Source organism: Mustela putorius, unplaced genomic scaffold (genome assembly GCF_011764305.1).
Source record: "Mustela putorius furo isolate JIRA1106 unplaced genomic scaffold, ASM1176430v1.1 tig00000738_pilon_pilon_pilon, whole genome shotgun sequence".
Classification (NCBI taxonomy): Eukaryota; Metazoa; Chordata; class Mammalia; order Carnivora; family Mustelidae; genus Mustela; species Mustela putorius.
In genome coordinates this window covers 846,936-853,299 of record NW_025421463.1, presented here as the reverse complement: position 1 = coordinate 853,299, position 6,364 = coordinate 846,936, and the positions used below count along the sequence as shown (strand labels likewise).

Here is a 6,364-nt window from a genome sequence, read left to right as displayed (position 1 = left end):
CAGAAGGCTAAATTTTAACTGACAAATTGGACAGGTTCCCTAAGGCGAGGGTTACTAAGCTTTGTCATTCTCACTAAAAATGTGATTTATAATATATTCCTATTTGCTAGACACTCCTGTTCCCAAGAATGAAGACCTAGTGCAGAAACAGGAGGTCTACTTACTGTCTTGACCCCGTACTAAAACAGCCCCCGCCAGAGTCTCCACGAGCGTAAAAACAGGTGTGCATACATCAGGATTCTGCAGAGCCAAGCGAGTTTAATTTCATTAAGTTTTAATGATAGTTTAAGCAGTCCAACACTTAAAATTCAGGGCAGGGCAAGAGAAACCCACAATTTACTTGAGAATTTTATATTCTAAAGGAAAGACCTGAGGGTCTGGCAAAAGGGATTCTGTTTCCTCCGCTTCTCGTGTATAAAGATGACAACCACGTCTGTTGTCCCCTAAATGCTGTGATGTTTATGGCTTCAGACCATGTCAACTATCTCAGAATCAATCTGCACCTTCAGCCAAGCCTTCTCGGAGAGCCTTTGTGAAAACCACACACGGAAGAGCAGGGTCAAACCATCCGCCTCCTGAAAAGTCCAAGTTAAAGTCACCAACTCATTTTGCCCGAGATAACCGGCGGAGCTAGAAGCTAAGCGGGCAGGAATGGATTTGATCTCCAAATCTGATTGCTTAGCAGAAGTCAAGCAGCCAATTTTTCAACAATGTCTCCATATCATGAAACTTCCTAAAAATCTTCAAGAGGGTAACCTGAGCTTATGAAAAATGATCCTGAATGTCACTAGGACAAAGCTTCCCTTCCAAGATGTAATTAGGGGAGCTTGGAGCACGCCTTTCATATTTTACTTGACAAGCATCTTTTTTTTTTTTTTTCTTTGTTCTGTCTGCCCTGCAGAGCTCCAGCCGGGCTTCACCATTTCTTTGTCGAGGGAATGGTTCAAAAAAAAAAAAATAGTTATAGAATAATAATTATTTAAAGCTGAATGCATCTATAGGAATGTTCATTTTACCCAACATCTATGCGTGTGTGTGTAAATATAATACTAGCTTTTCTAGGTAGTATGTGTCTAGGTTTTAATCGTATGCGTGGTTGAGTTGATAAGTGCTTTGTTCAGAAACGTACCGACTGCATGAGCAAAGGATTGCTAAGGAGACTGATGTATGCTTTTGGCTCCGCTGAGAGGTGTCTGCCAGGTAGACCCCCAAGGTGCCCAGGCTGGTCAGAGCTGACCTGGACACTCCATAGGATGGTAGAAATACCCACGACAAATGGAAAACGTTCCCCTAAGGGACTGGGGTGCTGAGAAGTCTCGGAACTCCCAGGTAAGTTTCTGTAAGCTCCACAGGAATGCGTTTGGGGCTGCATCGGTCTTTGTGTGTTTGGGGGGCGGTGGGGCGGCAGGGATGGGGGCGCCATGCAAGCCCCGCAGGACGTGAGCTGCGTCTTGGTCTCTGCCCACTAGATGTCAGCAGCAGCCTCGCTCTTCCAAGTGTGACAACCAAATGGGCTCCCCTGAGGGGCAAAATCGTCCTGGGTTGAGAGTCACTGGTCTAAAGAATGAAGGAAGTTGGGCACATTCAGCCCCCAAATGACGGTATTTACAGGGAAGGTAAAAACTCTTTGCAGGTATGGAATAAAAAGAATTATTCTGAAGTGCTTCAGACGGCCAAACAAAGACGAATGGGGTAGAATCATAGAGAGGCCAAAGGAACAGAGAGAAACTTCTAGAAGAACTGGTCAGCTCCCGTCCCCAAGGTGCTTCTGTTTAGACCAGGCTAGAGTCCGACTCAAGACCCAGGGTTTTCTTGGAGCACTTCACCCCAGCAAAGCGCCGTGCTGATACCCCGGCATCCGTGATCGGAGCTCGTCTTCTGCTGGCAGGTGGACCCCCTGCCCCGGGGAGGCTGCCCTTCCTCCACACTCACTCCGGGTGCACGGGGCGGGGCAGGCAGGACGGACAGAGCAGGGCCTGGCTGCGGACAAGGACCCAGAACATGGGAGTGGAAGCCAGGACCCTCCGCTGCTTCCCAACGGACGCAGAGGTTGCGGGCTGGAGCCTCCCCGCTGGTGTCTGAGCCAGGACCGGGATCCAGAGTCCTCCTAGCGTGGGGTAAGGTGAGCTCGGGGAGGTGAGCTCCTGGCCCAGGTTCTCCTTGTCCTCTGCATCCTGAGCTCGAAGAAGCCACCGGCCTGAGCCTGTCCCCTAAGCAGGGCGCATTTCCTCAGATGGGCACTAGGTGGCACTCCGTGGCCTCGAATGACGGGCTCCCTCGCTGCCCTGGGCTCAGGACCGACTTCCGGCTTGCCTCTTCTCTGCTTCGGGCACGAACATTCCAAGATTCCCCATGACAGAGGTTTTTGCTTTTCTGCTAAATGGCCTTCCCTCGTTGCTCCCTGCGCCTGCTTCCGGGATGAGCTCCCCCTGCCCTCCGTAGGGCCGCTGCGCTGGTTGCGGTGCCGGAGAACGCGAGGCCAGGCCCGCTTGCCCAGCCTCCTGCGGTGCCCCTGGAGGCTCGGCGGCCGGTCCTGCTCCCCCCAGGCAGGTTGTTTGTCCCCCACATCTCCCTCCCAAACATCTTCTTTCTCACGGTTGTCTAGGAACGCCAGCTTCTTCCTTCCGTCTCGCCTTCTCTACTGCAAACCCCCAAAATCTCCCACCGCTCTGTCCCCGGCACCACGTAACAAAGCGTGTGGCTGGACGTTGCGTGTTCAGGGTCGATGACACTGAGGGAAAGAAACAAAGGAAAGAAACATCCTAAGCACAGACACGGGAGGTAGGAAACAGGTTCAAAGCCAGGAACCATTTCAACCGTGAAAGCGGGGGCCGCTGGGAGGAGCGTGTCCGCAGAGAGGAACGCTGGGTCTGGCAAGGGGCTGGCTTGGGGGCTCCGGCGGGGGTGCCTGTGTCCACCTGCATCATAAGGGGGGCCTTGGCAGGGCTGGGCTAGCAAGTGCTCCAAGTGCAGGGAAAGGCGTGTGCTGCTGCTTGGAGGCAGAAAGGAGAGACGCCTACACAGAGCAAACAGCCTTAAGGGGACAGCGGGCTAGCTGGGGCCTCCCGTGGGCTCGGGGGCTGCTCCAACCCCTCTCCCACCCAGGCCTCACTCCCTGTGCCATGTCTCCCACCAAGGTCTCCTTCCCCGGAGGCCGAGGTGACCCATGACCAGTTAGTTGACGTTTTTTTCTGGGTGTTTCTGCTTGTCTTGGTGGGGTTTCTATGTAGCATAAAAAGAATAGAAAACAAAGTTGGGAAACACTGAGGAAGGGGAAGGGTCATTGGGGACGGGGGTCCAGCCCTGGGACACTCAGCCCGGGACATCGAGTTGTGTGACTATCCCAAGAAGGCAGGTGACAGAGATCTCCGTGCATTCGGGGGAACGTGTGGACGACCTTCGGGCGGTGGGGTGGACTCGTGAAAGGTCTGATGATAATAACAGCTAAAAGGACCAGGCACTCCCTGTGCGTGCCGGGCTCTGTTCTCAGAGCCCCCAGGCCCGCCCGCTAAATGCTCACAGTTCCCCCATGACATGGCCCTGCCACCACCCTCCATCCCCCCCGCTTCAGCCATGAAAACTGAGTCACATCAAGGTTGCATGTCGAAGGACACAGCCGCTGGTGCTAGAGACAGGGGTCTGGGCGCAAGCCCCTTCACTCCAGAGCTCCTGCCTCAGCGACCGTGTACACGGGCCAGCCTCCGCTAAGCGGGTTGTGAATGATATGAACACAATAGCATTGAAGGGAGAGGGTTCTCCTTGGACCCAGACTGAAGGAGCCCACGTTGGAAGCCGGTACCTTAGTAAGCCAGGACGAGCACTGCGAGCTTGCGGGAGACTAAAACACCCTCAATTACAAGGTCCCTTCATGCGCGTCACCATGTTTGATTCTCCCAACAGCCTTGTGCCGGGGACAAAGCAGATATTAGTAACCCCATCTGACGGAGGAGGACACGGAGACTCAGAAGCTGGGTGCGCGGCTCGTCGGGGCTGCAGCCGGACCTGATTCTGGCCCAGAGCCTATCACACCATGCAGTGCCCTGCGGGTAGGGCTAGGGCTGGACCAGGTCTCCCAGAAGGAGAGCCAGGGTACGGCGGGTACCCATGACGTGTCAGGCATGCTAAGAGCTAACGTCAACGAATATTCACAATTTCCACTGAGGCTGAGTGAAAGGACACGTGTGCGGCCCCCCATAGAGCTGGCCGAGCCCCACCGAGGACCCCCATCGGCCCGGCTGCTGTTTCTACCCCATCCCAAGACTTCTTCCTCGCACCCCACCCCCACCACGGACTCAGCCCATTTCTCAACCCTCACTTCTCAGATCTGTGCTGCCAAATCTCTGGGTCGGATTTTAGCTCTGCAAATTGCAAGAACGGGCTTGGCTTGCAACAGTTATGGACAGAATAATTCACAAGGCTCCGTCATGGAGGACGGCAGGAGCGAAACCGGCAAAGAAGAAGAGGAAATGAGTGACATAAAAATTGGGGGATTGGGAAGACAATGATAGGGTGGTTAGGGAAGGGAAGGATTTGGTAGAAAGAAAACAAGCTCCGTTTGAGAAATGCTCGGCCGTGGGAGGCGGTGAGAGCCTGCCCCCGCGTCAGGTGGAGGGCAAAGCGGAACCACCGGAACTGAGGCAAAGAGGTGAGGGCCAGAGGGGCCCATGCATGCGTCATCGGGAGGTTGGACAGAACCCCAGAAACCAGGCAGCGGGTCCCCAGAGAGGAAGGGAAGCAAGTGAGCGGAAGAGACAGGAGGGGGCCGCCAGCTCCGTTCAACGCTCCCCACCCCTCCTCCTGGCCCGTGACCTTCACCTCCGCTCCCCTCCGGCCGCCCACACCCCCTGGCCTTGTCATCACCCCGCGGGCTCCTGGCCTTGTCATCACCCCGCGGGCTCCAACTGCACTCCAGGATCCCACTCCCTGACCACAGCTTCCGAAGCTGCCAGTCCGCTCCGCCTCCGTCCCACCACACCCCCCGCTGACCTCACCCCCAGCTCCACTCCCTGGACTTTCCCATGTGGACCAGCGCCTCCTGACTCCCCATGTGCAGACCTCCAGACCACACAGGACATCCTCACCGGCGTTGGCTTGCCAGTGCCCTCAGCTGCTGTGCCCCTTTGTCCTTCCGCCCGGCTCATCCGGCCCAGCTCCAGGCGGGGATTTGCAAGTCACCTGTCTTCTCGGCCCTGCACCAGCTTCTGCGCTCCAGCGGAGGAAATCCCACACCAAGGATGTCTGGTGCCCACAAAGCCGCGGTGCCCGGAGTCAGCTGCTCGCTCCCCACAGCCCTGCCTCCTGCTCTACTCAGCATCGGTTTCCAACCTCCAACATCCGCCCCACCCCCCGAGCAGATGGCTCTGCCCGTGGTTCACGCAGGGGCTCCAGGCTGCCCCACCTGCGTGTGCGTGTGCCTATGTGGGCGCCACGCTCAGAGCTTTGTTCCTGGGCCTCCCCGTATCCTCGCAACAGCCCCCTGCACGCTCACTTTGCAGAATGAGGAACCCGAGGCTCATCGACGGCCCTGGGGTTCCACAGCCTGCGGGCGGTCGAAGGAGGGTGTGTCCGCAGGGCCAGGTGCCGTGCCAGGCGCTACGCGTGTGACAACCAACAAGGTAGACAAGGTCCCAGCCTCGTGAAGCTTGTGCTTCAGAAGGGCCGAGCGCGCACGCGTAAACCGATGACTCTATTAAACCACTACATGCTGTGGCCGGGAATGCTTGGACAGGGTGGTCCGCGGAGACCCCTGAAGGGAAAGTACGCTGACGGCCTCCTGGCCCTGCTCACTACCCACTCGTCCTGTTCAACGGTGGCGCCCACCCCCTGCTCTGGAGGCCATCTTTGGCAAGGTGATGTCACCCGTGCCAGGAGCAGGTGTCTCCTGGGCCGATGACAAGCTTCGTGGGCTGAGTTACTACGGCCCCGTGGTGGGAAGGTAGCGAGGGTTTACTGGGCTCAGTCATTCATCCAGGAAGGACACGCATCCTTGGAGACCTGGATCCTCAGCCTTGGGCAGGTGCCACCACTGCAGTCCTCCAACAGAGGATAGAAGAAGGACACAAGGGAGTCAGGTGAGTTCAGTCCATCCAACAAATAGTTACGGAGCATCTTGTCCCCGGTTGGGTTCCCCTGGGAGTTGGGGACAGAGAGCTGGGTGCGGCTTATTGCGAAGAATGTTCTCGGGATCGACGCCTGTTGGGGGTCCAGGAGGCAGGACTGGGCAGGGAGAAGATCGGACGCGGGTGGGGTAGTAGGTGGGTCAGCCTCAATGTGGGCTTCCATCCCCCACCCCGTGGCCCTGCCCCGTGCGGCTGGGCCCACACCTGGTCTCCACCCCGGCCACCGTGGCTCATCAGCTGACGAG

General features: G+C 56.9%; 1 long non-coding RNA gene across 1 annotated transcript; it reads right to left on the bottom strand.

The window, feature by feature from the left end:
* Positions 1–257: 257 nt before the first annotated feature.
* On the bottom strand, positions 258–5,467 carry LOC123393100. Its single transcript, XR_006607834.1, has 2 exons — positions 5,082–5,467; positions 258–2,731 (listed from the first exon to the last, which is right to left on the bottom strand). It is a non-coding gene; the product is annotated as an uncharacterized LOC123393100 (long non-coding RNA).
* Positions 5,468–6,364: the final 897 nt, after the last annotated feature.